The following is a 19,359-nucleotide window of genomic DNA, read 5'->3' on the forward strand; positions in this document are numbered from 1 at the left end:
AGAAACCCTGTGTTCCACTCCTATGGGGGAGTATTTAAGTGTCCACGTACGTGTGATAAAACACCTCAACCGTTCACACCAAATTTGCTCTGCACCGATTTCAATGACTTTCGTGTTGACTTTCCACCTGAAAGAGGTCAAAAACATCCGCCCATTCCTGTGATGAGTCGAAAGATTTTACTCTCTGACTCCATCAAGAATGGTTTCCATCGGGAGAACAGCGTGGGTCTCTCTAAAAGCCACCAGTTCCTCCCACTTTAATCTCATTTATTGACCGAGGTTGATCAGAATAGTTTCCCATAGCGGGAAACCATGCCTTGCTTTATTTTAATTCTGACGTGTCTGAGCATTATCGCAATAGACCGATTACAAGAAACGCCAGGAGCTGTTGATTTGATTTTCATATATCAATTTTTGTAAACTATGATCAAGATAAGACATGTGACGCACAGTGCGACACGGAAAGCAAACATTTATTTTAGCATCCGATGCATTACACTGCCACACCTCAATAATAATTCTTACATTCACAATGATAGGCTTATTTTGTTCAGTTCAGTTTTGCTTCAGTTTAAAAGCTTTCAGTAAGTCTGTTTTTGTCCTGCTTAACGGAAATTATCCTCCAGTTAATAATTCTTGACTAATTCTTGAAGTAGAGGGCGTTATGCGATGCCGTGATCGAGTGGTCTAATCTGGTGCTTGATAAGAAACATGAAAGTCCGGGACTCATAACCAAGCCACAGGACCTGAGCAAGCCATTTTATCTACCTTCGCCCTTCATGTTCTTTGATTGTGACGTTGAATGTCAGTCCCCTTTGTCAAGTTTTCTTCCTTTCTCCTCTTTTTATACGTCCAAGCGGACCCTGTAATCACGCAATATGTCGTTATTACCCTTCTCTATTCTCATACGTCAAGAACCTGACAATAAGACAGAATATCAAAATTTTAATGATTTTGGTATGACATAGCCGGAGCTCGAACCCACGGTCTCCCGTGCAGAGGCAGGCACTCTAACACTAAGCCACCATAACTGGTGTATCGCAGATCATGGTCACGATGGTTGCGATGCTTGACTTGTGAATATATTTCTTGTATAGGAAGGCACAGGTGACGCCAAACAAATAATAATAATAATAATGATAATATATCAATGTAAACCGATAAAAATGGAGTGAAGATCCAGTCGTTGGGTATCATTAAGGCCTGGTCACACCGCCTGAGCGTTGTTGGAGCGGTAGGGAAATAAAAAAAAATCGAAAAAAAACACACAATCAAAATCGAAAATGGTGAACGGTAGCGAGCGGTCATGATTTTTTCTCTCCGCTCCACGACCGCTCCAACAAGGCTCGGGCGGTGTGACCAGGCCTTTAGAATTGATCGATTTTAAGGGTATTGGAAGGTGGGGGACTTCACTGAATCTTAAATGAAAAGTGGAGCGGGTATGATGTCGAAGGGCTTATCATTATCACTGTACTTACCAAATACTTGTGTTTGTTCTTCCTATCTAAAAAAATTGTTAATTCATTCATTCATTTATTATTTGATAATTTTATTCATTCATATTTATTCATCTATTTATTTACTTATATGTATTCATTTTAAGAAGATAATATTATCACTACAATCATTTTTTTTCCATTTTTTTTCTATTACTTTTTGCGGAGGGGAGGTCGTTGTTAGGGAAAGAGAGAGGACCCTAAACATTTCATGTACCTGATATACCTGTGCCACTCGCAAGGAAGATGAAACCATGTGCACCCACTAACGTCTAGTTTCGTTGATTCTAGAGGCATATATGGCTCCAAAGAGGGCCATTAAAGGTGTTTCAATGAATTTCATTGGGGGATTCGGTCATAAAAAAGGGGTACTGAGAGGTGGATGATAGTCACGAATAATTGGTTTCAATTCAGGAGGATCTTCACCAGCTCTTTCGTTATTGCAATAAATGATGAAGTTTTATGAGTAGAGTGATAACAACTCGTTTTGTAATAAACTGATATTCATTATGGATGAAGAACATTTCGTGATGGTTACTCCAAAATGGATTCAGATAGGTAGTAATGACGTGGACCTGAAAAGATGATGATAGATAAACATACATATTTGGAATTGATTCGGTTGTGCTGTTCAGTAGATAATGTTTAAGATAAGATTACAGTCGATCATTTCAATCACACAAACTCACACAGAAAAAATAGATAGATGTTGTTTGAAGGTTTGCATGGTGGCATGTACAATTGCTGATGTGGTTTACGGTACACCATGTGGAGTGTTATAGAAACAGTGGATAGAAGAGAAGAAGTGGATAGGCGAGAAAGTGGAGATTTGAGAGTAGAATATTCTTTCTTGAAAATAGTCCTGAAAAGGACTGTAAACCAGAAGGAATGTTCAGTGAGAACAGCTTGAGTAGTAGAGCTGATGAGGAGATGCTGGCTTGAGTCGGCGAGTAGAGATGATGAGTAGTAGAGAGACTCGACGTTTCGGACAGGTTGACTGTCTGTCTTCAGGAGTCTCCTATCCACTTCTTCTCTTCTTCTATCCACTGTTTCTATAACACTCCACATGGTGTACCGTAAACCACATCAGCAAAAAAAATAGATAGTTACATGATTTTTTTTTGTAAAATAAACCCCAAACAAACAAGCGTTTACAAAATATGATTTGAATAAATATAGTTAAATGAAACAAACAAAGCACTGAAGATCTCATCAAAATCGAATGAAAAATTAATCAAGTAACAACATTCTGAGTTTGTTCATCACTTTGCTGAAACATTTATATATGCATGTGATTATGAATACACAATGAGTGAGATCATGACACATCTTGTTATTTTGTATCTGATTATATGAAATGACCATTATTTCTTATTTCCTACTCGAAAGGTTTAGTATTAACTATACTGAATCAACTTTATCCTATATACCCGTAACCTCATTTGTTGCGAGATAATTTTATCCACTGTTTTATGGGGATAATGAGAGTTTCATCACATAAAATACATGTAAGAACATGTAACGTTGAAATATGACATTATCACCCCATTCATTGCATATTCATGAAGACATGCATACAAATGTTTCACTGAAAAAAAAGTTGCAAAACTTTAAATAAACCAATTTTCTTATTTTTTAAATCCAATTTTGGTAAAATTGTGGGTGCAGAATCTGTTTGATTTTAATCTGTCTCATACATCAGTTTGGATGTGGCGTACACTTAAAGATTATAGTTTGATATTAAGACCTAAATGTTTCTTGCCTGTTTATGGGGGCAGGGTTGCGCCTCCACTCCAATTTCATTAATCCTAGCCATTACATCTCGATATACGACTATTTACTGACACACATCCCTCGGACCCAGAACAGCTCAATATAGGAGAGCTATATCCCCTCCACGTACATTCATCTCAAACTTATCAAGCAATCGTCATATCCATTAAGTACTCGAAATAGTCGAGAATGGTCTCATCCGGCAGTCGAACGTGTTGGTTGCGCGTGGGGGATATTGGGGAATGGGGGGGGGGGGGCGGGGGTGGAGGGGGGGGGGGCAGATGTACACAAGCCTTGACGTCTTCATTGAAACGAATGCACGCTAAGAAGGGGTAACTTACAGAGGTTGGTTGGAATTGATTTTCCTATTTGGTTCTACTTACCGTGCTTACGGTCATGTATGAAATCCACAATATATTCACGTATCTATATAACATTGTTTTAATTGCTGTGTATATCTTTATATCAAAAAGGTATAACAATATTAATGTCATATCGATAAATTATTAAAAATCATCTGTAGCATTGGTAAAGAGTCTATATTATACTTGAGTAACATGTAACATTCTAAAATTAGAAAAGTACGATGGCATTTTAATTTTCAAAAGTTTATTCTTTATGAAAATTTGAAATTGAATTTATCTAGCTTCCTCTGTCGGCAAGGTTATATGATTGTTCTTTTTATTAAAATAGACTACCTTGAAAGCTTATCTTATAAACTCAGTAACTGTATTTCAGAAAGTTACAGATTAAAAGTCATGTCCAGTATATAAAATTTCACGCGAAATCGCAGATTTTATCCCATTAACTATATAATATGGATATTTCTACCTCCTTTCTCGTTTTATATCTGTATTGCATAGTGTATTGTATTTGTATTACAGGCATATCCCGCCACAAACTATTTGATTTGGGGGAATTATATGCCTTCTTCTGTTAACAAATCTTTTATATATTTACAGTCTTTTATGATGATTTTGATGAGCGTTGTTGGAGCGGAGAGAAAAAAAATCATCACCGCTCGCTACCGTTCACCATTTTTTCGATTTCGATTGGGGGTGATTCCATACGTGTCGTACGGGACGTTTAGAGAACATTTGACAGTTTCTGACAAGAAAAAACAACAAATATTCCAGTAACTATAGTTGGTCATCAACTAATACCAGAGTGTAAGAAAAACCAAGACTTAACATGACTTGAATTCACATCCTGTATAATACAGATTAAAAATAGTAATGTGTCGTACGGACGCAGAAAAAGTGGCTTTTTTAGAAACCTGAAGTTTGTACTCAAAAGTCTGTGAGTTGGGCAGATAAATTTCATAGAAACTGAACTCAAATTGACACTCAATTACCCAAGAACAAACACATTTATAAAAGAAAGCAAAATAAACATTCATGAATAAATAAAGCAAATTATAATTTTCGAGAACATTGTGGCGTACGGGACATTCAAAATGTGTCGTACGGGACATCTCTAAATTGAAGCCAAACTTTCTTACTTTATGTCACTTTGACTTTTTTCAATCACATTATTTGGTTGATGATAATGATAATCCCATCAAACTAAGACATTCATTAGGTTAGAAACCGCTATTAGGTGAATATTTCTGTCAATATATCATAAACAAAATAATGTGTCGTACGGGACAATTGTGTGTCGTACAGGACACTTCTGTGTCGTACGGGACACATGTGTGTCGTACGGGACACTTGTGTGTTGTACAGGCACTTGCGTGTTGTACTGGGCAGCCTGAATAAATAAACATGAACTTTTTATCAATCAGAAGGAGCATTACCCCTAAATTCTTGCTTATTTATGAATAATCTTTTAATAAGCAGTCATTCAGGACAATACAATTAAGTAACCTCAATATATACAATTGGGAGCAATATGTTATAATTTTTTTCATGATGGGAAATGTACAAGTGTTCACAGCATTTTTACGAGCTGAAAAACTTCAGGTTTCGTGTGAAGTTATATTTTAGGGAACTAATTGATGATTTCCAAACACTATTTAAACAATAAATGAATGAAACTTTGTATAAATTATGGGGCTAAAATGATGTTATGATTTTTTTATATAAAATGTATATCTTCATGATATATGTCACAACTGTCACTTTTTTTGCTTTTTTTGGTCACAATTTTTTTTTCTAAAGAAATGCGATTCTACTTTTTCAAACCCATCTGCATTTCATGAAACCATATGGTTTGTCTTATTTTCCAGATTTTTTTACAACTTGAAAAAAGTAAGGAGTTTCAATACTGTATATAAAAAATAGTGATCATCAAGGGAAGTCCAAATAGATGATCATGATGATTGATATGTATTTTTTTTTACATCTTGTAATAATTCCACGTTAGCATGCAAGAGGGAGTCATCTTCCCGGCTAGGTTGAAATAATTATAAAAGTTTTCTTTTCTTGCTCAATGAAAATAAATTAACCTGCTCTGATCAGTGAAAATCACCAATTTAGCTGAAGGGATTCACAAAAGTATAAGCCTACATGAAATCAATTAAAATGTTTAGAATCACCTATTTCATGTTCTGTGGAGATAAACAAAGTACTTTTTCAGTTCACTTAATGTTAAATCAATTAAATGAATTTAAATATGCCTACTATTTATGGTTTCTGAATCCAAATCCTGCAATTAAATGCATTATTATATTGTGTGTCGTACGGGACATTTTTTAATAGGACAATAATTGAAAAATGAAGGGCAGTAATTAGATCCTTATGGGATAAATCGATCACCCATGGGTCAAACAAAGAGAAACTCATTTTATGAAATTGCATCATCAAAAATAAAATTGTAGGAAAAACTTTTGCATTGTCATGTGTCGTACGGGACATTGCCAAAAATAGGTTCGGAAAAATCAAGGCTGCCCCTATTATGGATCATGAAAATGTTGTAGATATTATTTGGAACCATCAATGATATATTATTCTATTGACCTGCAATATTTTCAATCTTCTCTTGCTTTGCAAATAATTGTTTCAGGTGGAATTTTGTAATTGACTATTCAATGAGCAAAATTATTGAAAATTTAAAATTCCATTGTTCTCCCCCAAAAAACTATATTTGTCTTCACTTTTCATTAAAACTCATAATTTTCATAATAGTAAAATATTACACTACTTATGACTTATTGAAAGCATGTTGAAATTTATGATATTTTTGAAGTTCTAGTGTGGAATCGCCCTTGGGTTTATTTTTGTTTTCGATTTTTTCCCCGATTTAGTGAGCGAAATTCGACGATCTCTCCCCACCGCTCCACGACCGCTCCGACAACGCTCTGGAGGTATGACCAGGCCTTTATATTGTAAATTGATATCTTGTGGAAATGGAAGAAAATAAATGTTTATGTGACATGATTTGAATTTATTTTTTGGTGTAATTTTACTTTTTCCTTGGAATAGCGACATTTATTATTTTTTTGGATTTACTAAATAAACTAAACATTAAGTTTTAACGTCTAGTGTGATAGAACTTTTCAATTACGAAATCATTTCCTTTTGATTTATCATGCCCAAAGATCGTCTTATTTCTTATATCTTTTCTTCTTTCCTCTTTTTGTTTAAGACCAATTAATCAATATCGTGAGTTAATGAATATAATTTTTGAAAAGAAATAAAAGTATGGATTCCGGAATGATGATATCTGAAGGTCAAATGTTCAATCTGCTGTCGTATTTTTGGAAAGAAAAGTGATAGAAAGAACAGAGAGGACAGAAAAGAACGATTCTTCAGTTAAACGAAATAAACTCTAAACTTAATACGATCACTTAATCGAAAATAGAATGGTGAACCGCGAGGAGAGATAAGTCAACGAGAACGCGAGGCTCTCAATTAATATTTATAGTCTTCGATTTTGTAACACTTTTCACGTTCCGAGGGTGACGTGCCGTGAACTCCAATGGAGTTTTTCTAGACTTGTCAATCAGTTATATCTAGATCATGTCCACAAGGGAGTGGTGTAATAGTTCAATGAGAACACTAGATAAGAAATCATCGAAGGTGATTGTCGGAGAGGGATAATAATAGCAGTGGCGAGGGCATGTAGAGAATAAAGAAAAAGATGAAAAAAGTTCATTTTTTTCAATCGTTCGCATATTTCTTGCATTTGCAACTTTGTTTTTACTTCCATCTATAATATACACGACCCATTTAGAAAATGGAGCTTCACGACACACACAGTGGTCATATCGTGACCATGGTAACAATAAATAACAAGACAAGATAAAGTTTAAAAAGCAAAAAGCAAACGAGAGAATTTGCTCAATATGATAAGGTGGGGGGGGGGGATAATACAAATAAGCCTATTAGTGATCAAAATGAATTGTTCCCATTAAAACATGAAAATTATCACCTTTCTTTTAAGATTCAAGAGATTCAAGATATGTTTTATTCAATTTAGCAGCTACGAAGGCTGAATTGACATTGAATTTACAATAAAAACATATAAATTGCACATTAACATGGTAAAATCTCAATTACAATAATAATCTTAATTCAATATAGCCGTAATAATTCGAATATACAGTGATAATTCAAATTTCAAAAATAGTGATTCTAATTGCAATACTAATTTCGATTAACCATAATTATTTCACTGAACAATAATGATTCAAAAATAAGAGAAATTATAATTTGAGTGCGTGTGTAAGGAGGCGTTTACACGCATTACTGTTTGTAAGCAGGGGAAAAAATATACATACATGTAAAGCTGTTTCGAGGTATATACCGCACGGGGATCTTTTTTGACTGATGCAAGGAAACAATACTTATTGTATTATGATATAGAAAAAAGAATTATTGAAGATTGAACTATAGAAAATGGATGACAGATTATTTAAAGATATCAAAGAAGAAGGGCATGAAGGGAGAATTCAGCTAAATGGATAAACGTTCAACAAAAATTAGAGGAAATGGGTCTACTAATGTACATTCTCCTTGCGAAAGAGATGAAACCAATTGCTTCTATAGTGAGCTCGTCTTACTCTAGTTCCATCGCTCAAGATCCTTTTTATGGCGTCACCGCGCACTTCTGAACGCAAGCTTTGACTCAGTTTGCCCAAACGTTTTGGTAAACACACCGATCAAGTTCTACCTTCGCATTCCCGGAGCAACAATCCTCTCACTGCACTTAATCCTTAGACAAGGGTGTGGGTATATCTACTCCTTCCCCTCGTCGTTCCCTCCTATTCGTATCTTATTCATGAGCAAGATACGAGGGATCGTGTGTTACATATACATTTTGGGTTCAACACACCGAATTGTCTATCCCGACACGGAAATCTATATGTGGTGCTATGAAACAATTTGCAATTCCTTGGCGCCAAGACAGGGCCTCTTCATGGCAGCCATTGTATAAAAATGATATACCTAGCCAGAGAGCGACGTCGAGGCTTCGAATGATAACCCTTGATCTATGAAATTGATGATGAAATGCAACCACACTTCGTTTCGTAATCAATGAATAGCATTTATTCTTTGTTCTGATTTTTGTTTTCATATGAGTTTTTTTTGTATTTACAGTGTATTTTGCTTTGGTTTGTTCCCCTCCAACACCACTGCAAATATACATACGTCATCATAGGCGGAGAATGGGTAACAGCCTATAATGATTATTCTATCAATGAAAAAGAAGAAGAAAAAGATATAAATTTTGGTCAAGAAACTTCAAAATGCGCGCCCGATTAACCCGAAACTTATAAAATGTGATTGTTTACTTAATCATAACCATATTAATGATTAATTTCTATGGCTAGGATCTTCTTCATTCATTTGATAGTGATGGGGTTCTGGGGATACTTCGCGCCCGAGTAAGTAGGTCTACATTCCCTACAATTTAAAGACAGTGTCATAACAATCATTTAGTGGAAGCGGAAAGTATTTCAAAGCAAAATTAAAAGTTTCTAGAAAGTTCATAAAACGTTACTTATCATGATACGGCCAATAGGAAAAAAAAACAATAAAAAAGAGGTTCATTTTAAATATGCCTATTATTATCATGAATCGTCAAATATTTAGATGTTTTGCTCAAGGAAATATGGTCATAGATTGAAATATACAATTCATTGTAATAACTTTCTTGTTGTTTAATCTATAGTAGATGTAGAATAATTTTACCATGAATGGTGCAACATGATTATTTTCGGCCATTTGAAGAAAAATAAATAAAAAAGAGGAATTTTGTTATGTCAAATCGGTGTCATTTAATAGTAGATCTTTGGATAAAGAAATATCTCCTTTTCATTCTTGGAAAAGGTCAACGCTGAAACTTTCATTTTTATAATTAATTAACAATGCCAATAGGACGAGATGTCTGCAATAGCCGAAGGCACTTGCTAAAGAATATGGGGTTGATATCCTTATGGTATTATGTTTCTTGTCTAGATTTGCCTAAACATTTTTTTTAATCTGTGATAAGATGATTGTTAAATCGTTTTACTCTGAACATCTTAATTGAATTTTTTGATAGTTTGAACAAATGAAAGGCTTGAATAAAGCTGTATTCATGTTCTCGTCTCATTGTTGTCATTATACTCTCAGAGCGTAACAAAGAGTCGGTGGATTCACTGCCGTAAGGAGTGTTTAAGTACATGAGAGACTTACAAATGCATGATTTATTTCAACAATAGTTTCGTGTTACACCAGGGCCAAAATACCTTAAGTGACGACTAAGCGAGGGAGCGGAGCGGCCGAACGAGAGATTTTGTCTGCTCCATTTTGCATGTTTTGGTCTTCAAACTTCCATTCACGACAAACACGCACACACAGAAACAAAAACATTTTCTTTAACGCACACACAATAGATAAAGGTTATTAATTGCATTTTCATTACTTCATCGTAGACGGTAGAAGAAAAGATCAGTAGAGATATTTTTGTCTATAGAGAATAGAGAAGGCTCCCTGTAATGTGCCATGGTCGGGGATCGAACCCCAAGCTTTCAGGTGTCTGGTCACGCGCCCTCCACCAATTGGCCACAACACATCCACACACCCGCATCATTCGAACATCAAAGCCAAAGATGTAATCTCCGCATCACAGTGGCAATGAAGCTGTCTCTATTCCATGTACATACGCCCCGCCCCAATGCAGACGACGCCGTTCGCCCGGCTGAGAATTTGATCCCTTTGGAGAGCACTGGAGTGTCCGCGGTTCCCGCTCGGTTCCGTTGTCGAAACGACGTGCACCCGCGGCCGGCGTAGCGTGCGGGAAATCCGGTAGTACTCCACAATGCATTAAGCCCGAGAGCTCCGCCACAAGCGGCAAATGCAAGGCCAACAAAACTACAAAAAGCATGAGTAAGTGTAAAGGGGAAATTATGACGAGAGAGGGACAGAGTGAGTGTCAGAAAGAGTAGAGAGACAGTAATATGAAATCTTTAAAAAAAGGGGGTTTGGAATAGCTTGCCGAAATCGACACGTAGAGGCATTAATTAAGTCCCGCCATTGAATTTGATGCCGCAAATTGGCGAGGCATCAAGTGACCATTAACTGCATTTTCAGCAGCCGTTTTTCATAAGTGCTTTTTAAATGATTACACGGCAACATTGGCTCGCCAGTGTGTAATATACACGTGTACAAGTGCAAAATAAGATATGCACGATCGAGATAGTTTAAATGGAGAGTCTACCAATGCTATTCTAACCATTCTTTAAATCGCAGTCCACTGAAAATGCCATTTGTATCGATGGATTAATTCATTGCAATGACAATTTTACACTGACTGTTATTTGTTATAATTAGTCCGTACAACATTTTAACAGACGAGAAAGCTGTAAGTTGATTTTAACAGTTCCATTGGTGGTAAAAAAAGTACAAAATCAAACATCATTTGTGTAGACAATCGTTTTCCCAGATTTACATGAATAGTCATGTAGCTAGACACAAGCCAAATGTGAGATTTCATTCTATTTTGTCACTTCAGCGGGTGTGCAAGTTTTACGACCTGGGGAGTGTTTCATCAACGTTTTCATCCGACAAGTTGTCAGATCTGACATCTTTCCCTGCATGTTGATTGGCTGAAAGGCACTGTTCCTAGGGTAACTGTCGGATAAAATGGGACTTGTCGGATAAAACGTCCGACTAGTCCTTTCATGAAGCGCTCCCCAGTTGTCCCTATACCGTTATGATTAAATTGTCGCACAATACTGAAAATTGTGCACCAAATATACGCGACAGGTATGAAAGGGCACTTTCAGACGAAATCGCCGGTAACCAGTCGTGATAAGCAACATTCTAACGCTATCGCCACTTGTGATTAGGTTGCAACAGGCGTCCAGTAACATATCATTGCAGACGTAATTACCACCTGGGATATGTTGTAAGTTCATGCACTCCTCGAAAGCATTGTGACGTCCGATGCCTCACAGTTCACTTCATTTTTCATAATAATCTTGCGAAAATTTCACTCTGGCTGTTGATCCCAACTTCGTGACTGCCCCGAGAAATAGTGTAAGAGTTGAATTTTGCCTTATTTAATCTTATTATTTATTTCACACTTTGCTTTCCATACTTTTCTTTACTTCCCATTTCTATACCACTGTCACACACCTGTTTCTCTCATTCCTTAGTTTCTACATCATTCCATTGCCATTCAAACTCCTTGCATCTCCACATGTTTCTATTGTCCTTTCCTCATTTACATTCTGTAACATTCATAACATTCTTCTTCATTCATATCATCCTATCTCATCCTCATTGGTTCACCTTTCACCCTTGGTTCTTCCACTTGTCTGGGTTCTTCCATTCTCTGTTTCTCTATTGGTTGAATTTATCATGTGACATTATTTTTGAATATATTTGAATATATAATTTGTAAAGGCAATGCCTTGTGAAGTCTAGATTACAGACCAATACATCAGAGCATCACTTGACTTCATTTAGTCGACATCTTTATTTTGGGTTTAGTTCAGCTTCAATTATATTTTAGGTTCTTCTTATTTGGTGCTTCTGGCTGTTTGATATGATTTGAGTTTGCTTGTTTTACGACTGATTTTGTGAGGTGTATCTGTGAACATTTGGCCACTCTACAATAGTAATGTAACTGGTTGATCGCAAGATGGCGACATGGCGCAAGAACCTCGAGCAAAACTCAGCGTCATTTTACGAGACAACATCCAATGTATCACGAAGCTGCAAGGATTCAGGGAGGTGCCGTGGACGAGTGGTTTAAGGCGCTACATTGGAGATCCGAGGATCGGGGATTCGATTCCCGGCTCGGCACCTATTGAGCAAATCATTTTATCCACATTGTTCATTGCTGTGCTGTTTTATCGTATATCAAATTAATGAAAATGCCATGTGCATTATGAATATAAATGTGTGGTCTTTTTTTAAGTAAAAAAATAAAAACAAAACAAAACTGAGTATGGCACACGGATCGCTCAGAGGGGGTGTCATTTTTAAGAGAGATCAAGATTGATAGTGTTCTGACATGGTTATTTTGATTACAATGGAGAGAACTGAACGAATGTAGACGGATGATAAACTGCCGCGAAGCAATATTTCCGCTTAAAAACGAGACGTTCATTTTAGCACTAGCAGAGATATTCGGAGTCAGAATGTTATGTTTCGACGAGATAAAAGAAATAATTTCAAGTGAATAACCTTTTTGATCATGCGACATGCGAAATTAAACGCCGAACATTCATATTACGTTCGAAAATGTATATTTTGTCGAAGGTGGAGGGGGGGGGGTGGTGGTGAATATAGAGGTCATTGGTTGATCAATAGAGGGCGACATATGACTTTAAAATTTCGTCAAATTAAGTATGAGATACTTGATATTTGTCAGCGGATGTTGTACAATACCTGTTATCTACAATAACTGATTGCTTTGGTATACAGCGAATTTGTTCATGTCATGTTTGTTAATCGAAAATTAATTTTACGGACCATGTACGCCAAACTTCACACTAAACAGAATCGTAGAGGATACGATACTAGAAGAGAGTCTATGAAAATAATCGTTTGCAAATCGCAGCGTCTGAACTTTGTATGATCTGAGACTAACGATGACTTTACCGGTATCATAAGGCCAAATGAGTCCTTAACATCGGGGAGCGTTTTGTGAAAGCATTTGTTGGACGTTTTATCCGACAGTAACCATAGCAACAGTGCTTCTCAGCCAATCGAATTCAAGGAAAGAGGGGCTAGGTAATGAGGTCTAATGATCACGGTATTATGTAAAATTAACTACCTATTATAATTAACAAAATTAGAAGCCTGCAGTTAATGTCAGTTTAAATTGCCATATCAATTACTATAGGCCTACATTTTACTTTTTTTTAATTCTGTTTTTATAATAACAAATTGAAATAAATCGCAAAATTTACAAATGATTATTAGGTGATTGCAAATCACATAAACACAAGCTAATTACACAAAAAGACAAAATAACAACCATGATAATAAAAAAAACCCTACCCACTTATCCTCCCCACCCCCCCCCCCCAAAAAAAAGGAATGTGGCAAAGCGATGACTTAATATCAGTGTTATCTAAACAGAGATAGGTGATTTGGTAAATAAAGTAGACAAACCAAAATATACAAGCTATGATTATGAAGTGGTTTCCCAACAACTATTCATAGGATGAAAAAAAACAACAACTGGTTATCCAAGACGACATAATTATGGAGGTTTTTAAACAAACAAGTATAGGGAACTGAGATACAAGTTGCATGAAAAAATGGGATCTGATGTCTACAACCATAAACCAATACAGCGCAGTATTATTTAAAAAAATGGGGCACTAAGCCTGTTATACAAAATATACAATGTTAGTTATCATGTGACCTGCTGACTTTTTTGAAAACCAAATTATAGGGTGAATCGCCACTTCTTAAAGTGAGCGGGCAACTTATTTTTTTCTTAGCTATCAAATATTCCAAGTCCTGTTGTTTTTTAACAAATGTTTTAAAAAGAGCAAAACTTTGAGGATTATTCTTAAATTTACATGTATGAATATAATACTTCAAAAGTAAGAAAAGGTATGAAATGAACTTATCAGTTGAGAGTCCGAGGCCTACATAATACTTAATGGAGTCCCTGGTCTAACCAGCATATATTTCCAAACATTTTTTTATATTTTTCAGTGGCAATAATTAATAGAAATATATAACTTATCATAATTTTTTCCATACTCATTATAAACTGCTATAATTGGATATATATTTTTTTCTACCTGTTGTTATATGCATTCTGGTAGATATTACATTATCTACAGCAAGATGCTCATATAAGAAATTGTTTCCACGTCATCATGACATCATAGACAGACATTTACTTCAAATTTGTTGGATTATCCCGAAAATGAATGCGCATACATTCGTAATTCCGAAGGTTCGTTAGTCCGAAAACTAAATGATTAACTAACCTCATTTCGTTTTCGGACAAACGAACCTTCGGAACAAAAAAACCTCATTTCGTTTTCGGATTAACGAAACTTCGGAACATCGAACCTTATTTTGTTTTCGGATTCTCGAACCTTCGGAATAACGCCACAACTGTTCGGATTAACGAACCATTTTACGTTTTCGGATAAACGAACATCGAGGTATAGGCAATTTACGTGTTTCGGAATTATGAACCTTCGGAATAAAGAACCTTCGGAATTACGAACCTTCGGAATTACGAAGTGTAACCAAATTAATGTATGGGTGAAACTTAAATACACATTTTTACGGTTTTTTAACAGCAGTTTTTACAAGGAAGTGAACATAAACCCCAAATCACCAAATTTGTTGTTTTTCCCATACTTTAAAAAAAGTAAGAAAGCAAAAGAGGACATCCTAATAAATCCGTAATTACATGCAATCTACAAATTTTAGGGGTATGTTCAGCTCCCGGGATATTAAGTATTTTGACCGCATATACAGACAGTAACACTTCGACCGAGTCAACGCATCCGCAATATCAATATTATAATAATACACTTTCCGTAAAAATTCAGGAAATGATACAAAAGCTGGTAAAAGTAGATTGCCTAATTAAAACAACCAAAGCCTACGACAACGGGAATATTCTATCAATGGCATATTTAATTTGGGCTTGTATTACCTGTAATAAATAATAAAATTAACCGCATTTTTATTATGATTATTATAACTTCTTCATTGAAACTCAGCCGTTTTACTCAATAAGGGTGAGTTTACCCTGAAGAGTGGTTTGTTTTGGTTTTGTATGTAATAATAAAGTGAAATTATTAAAAAGATTAACCAATGACATGGCATTTTTATTACAAAAATAGATTTCATCATAATACGTTTTCCCCCCTAAGCTTTATATGACCCTCTTTACTGCATAGAAACTTGCTGAATTTATAATTTTAAACCACAAATATTTCATCGTTAATACTAGTTGATTGTATAACCAAAACACGCTCAAGTAAAGCATCAACACACCCACAAGTTTAGATAATACAGGAATACATGCATGTGAAACCGAATCTACTTCCGCTGAGCTAATTAGCCAAGCTGTGTAAATTGTCTAATTAATGTATGAAATGGTTCATCTTTGACCTTTCTTATCTCCCAGTTTAATTGTGGACGAAAATAATTCAGTGTGCTGCCGAACAATGATTTTTTAAATAATAATTGGATTAATCTTATACTTTTTTCTCTATCATATTACCTATCAAAATGAAAAATTAGTCTCGTCAACTGGACCTATATGATACATCCACATAAGCATGATAAGGGTTCCATGGACTTTGCTCCGCTGCAAGGTCCACACATTAATGGAATGACCGAATTTCAACCCTTGATTTAACATTATAACCTATCCTAAATCTAATCCCAAACCTTACATAAAACCCTATTACAACCCAAACCATAACCCAATATCTTTGATGGAATAAAGCCCGGAGCAATAATTGTAGCCGGAGCAAAAGTCGTCTCATCTGGAAGGTTAGATCATGGATTTGATAGGTCTGGGTCCCGTCTTACAAAGAGTTGATCCGATCAACCTCCAGTATATGGAAATCCATCAATGTCATAATTTTGTTCTTTAGAAAATTTGCACGATGTCCTTTTGAAAACAAAGAGAAGCACACTGAATTTTACTTTTAAGACGGCCAGAGAGTGGATTGGGCACCGGGTAGCCAGGGAAACTCTTTAAAACCACATACCTCTTCTAAGTTTTGCTTCGTCTTTGATACTTTTTCCCTCCTAGCAACTATCAAGTTTTTATTCTTTTCCTCGTCTGCCAGGTGCTCCATCCCCTCACTATGTCCGAATGTTTACCATTGTAATGAATTACATGTATTTATATTTACAGCTGCAGATATCCTTACAAAGGACCCGTCTACTATTTCACTGGCATACGATCAATTCTGTCAAAATATTTTAAGTCATACTTAAACGTAGCAATCGTGAACAGCAATATAATAGACGGGTCTTCTTTCCTACTTTCTTTCTTTTATGTCTTGTTTTGTCCTCCTTGTCTTGTCTCGTAACCTGTGTGCCCCTGTTCTTTGTAACGTTCTCTGTTTTCGTCCATGTCCAGTTTCTATAACTTTCTCCGAGCTCAGCTCTATTTTTCTATAATTATTTGTAGCTATCAATGATTACACATGAATTATTTGTTAAGGGCCTATCCACAACAAGCTTTTGCTTTACTTTAGGTCCATCCACTTAGAATATGCTTTTATATTGTAATTATGCATACTATTTCGGAATGAGTTGTATGTTTTTCTTTGTATTTTGATTGATTTGTGGAAAATAAATGAAATGAAAAATTTTCAAGAAAACTATGAATTTACATATATATGTTGAAAATATTTTGAACAAACATGTTTTTTTAAGATGTTGACGTTGCTGGCCGTCCATAGTTGTGGTTAATTGGATCAATCGCAACTCCTTGTAAGACGGGACAATGGAGTCGGTTTAGCCAGTACAACTGTACCAGATTAACGGAGAATTTGCCCGCCAGATTCCGGTCACTTTTCGTCGACTTATATCTGACTTGGCCGATAATCGTTTCCGATCGGCGCTGACACTCAACAGATATTTTTTTACTCGATTGATATTCAATTCCATCTAGCTAACTTCCTAAATGAATCAATTCAGTTTATACGAAATATATGTTTAGCACACAACTGGCTGTAGTCATGATACATATTAATTAACTATTATTATTATTAATATGTATACCATGATGCTTACTGATTCAAGTTTGTGCTTTATAAGCTGTTCAAAGAGTATTTTAATGTACTGTGCCAAAGGTTAAAAAGGTAAAATTTAAAACTATTATATTATGGCAACCTTATCGAATGCACACTATTCTATACGGAAATGTGTAACAGTTGAATTCTAAGTAGCATACAACTTAAAGTCTTCGAACTTTGAAGATGTATAACTAAAATTATTGAAGAAGAAATCTGTTTCTCGCTACCTTCGTCTTCATGAAACTTTTTTTTTAAATAAATGTGAAATATATCAATAAACAAGTTTAGCATTAAAAAGGTAATTGTTATTCCGGCACTTTTTACGATTTTTTCAGAGAGAGAGAGAGAGAGAGACAGAGGGGATGGGAGAAGGGGACATAAAAAAAAATAATCGGGGATGAATCTTTTTCTGAGAACAAGAAATGTGCCATAATAAAATAATTTGTAATACAGCGTTCAGAATGAGCAGCTCTTGATATAACTCTTTTGGGAAAGATCCTTTCCAAGAACATGGCGTGGTGATTTTTATAAAGTGTTAGGGTTTGGACAGGTGATCGCATATTATCCAGTTATCATACGAAATTCTTGGTCAAAATTGAAAATACTTGAATAACGATATCTTGTAACCCTAATAGCATTTGTTCGATAATAATAATAATAATAATAATAGGCATTTATATAGCGCCATCTATCTAGAAATAATCTATTCCGAGGCGCGTTGTTATTATTATTATTACCCCGGCTTTAGCTCGAGCTGCCTCTCAGCGCTCATGCATTCAAGGAATTAATCCTACCGGGTACCCATTCACCTCACCTGGGTCGAGTGCAGCACAATGTGGATAAATTTCTTGCTGAAGGAAATTACGCCATGGCTGGGATTCGAACCCACGACCCTCGATAATTATGGATTGTTGTTCCTATTCGGTTCTTTATGTAGATGATGTAGAGAAACGAATTGGAAATGTATTGTGCGAAATTCTTAATGAAATAAAACATTGTCAACCTCACCTGGTGGTTTTGAGAGGATATTTCATTTTCAGTTATTCACACTTTCGTCCTTTCACCAATGTTTTCTTGATCTTTAATAGTCGAACGCTTACATTCCCAAAGAAATGGAACGGGTACAGTGTTATAGCCACATTCAGTTAACAAGTAGACATTTAACAGGTCTGCAACAACAAGGAGATTCAACCAAAAAACCACCCCACAATGTTACTTCCTCATTAAAAAGAGAAAGAAGATTGAAAAACTTTCATTTCTTGGAAAAGGTGTTGAACTTGGGATTATTACCTAATACACTTTACATACGGTCCCATTTTCTCCCAGTGACGTCATATAACCATGTATTCGAAGAGAAAGTATTAAAGAAAGGATGGGATTATGATACTACTTCTTAGTATACTGTATAGTTTTAAGGTGGTAGGGGTGGCAGAAATGTCCGAGGTTTTGTTTGCATTAATATCATTTTCGGTCTATTTCATTTCCCCCTTTCGGTAAGGGGTTTGACCTTTTATTACTGAAATTCACGAAACCTGGTGCATGTGGAAACAAGGATCCATTTTGGGAATATGAGAAACCACTCTAAAACTTTTGCAATTTCAGTCTCATAAAGAATCTTCAGGGAAATATCATGAATACATTTTTGTTAGAATTGATTTCAGAATCTAACCCTCTTACCAAATTATATTTCCTTTAATTAAAGTCATTTGTTCAAAATTAATACTTGCTCTTTAAACTTGTTTCCATTTTTATTTTGTTTCGTTCAATGTACAGTTTAAATTGATATTGACTGTGATTACAATTGGTTTATAAGTTATTATTACAATTGGTAAAGAAATTGTGAAATGTGCAGGCATTTGTTCATGAGATTGGGAGTTACAAAATAAAAACTTCGGGGTCTAATTATCG

Source organism: Lytechinus variegatus, chromosome 12 (genome assembly GCF_018143015.1).
Source record: "Lytechinus variegatus isolate NC3 chromosome 12, Lvar_3.0, whole genome shotgun sequence".
Lineage (NCBI taxonomy): Eukaryota > Metazoa > Echinodermata > Echinoidea > Temnopleuroida > Toxopneustidae > Lytechinus > Lytechinus variegatus.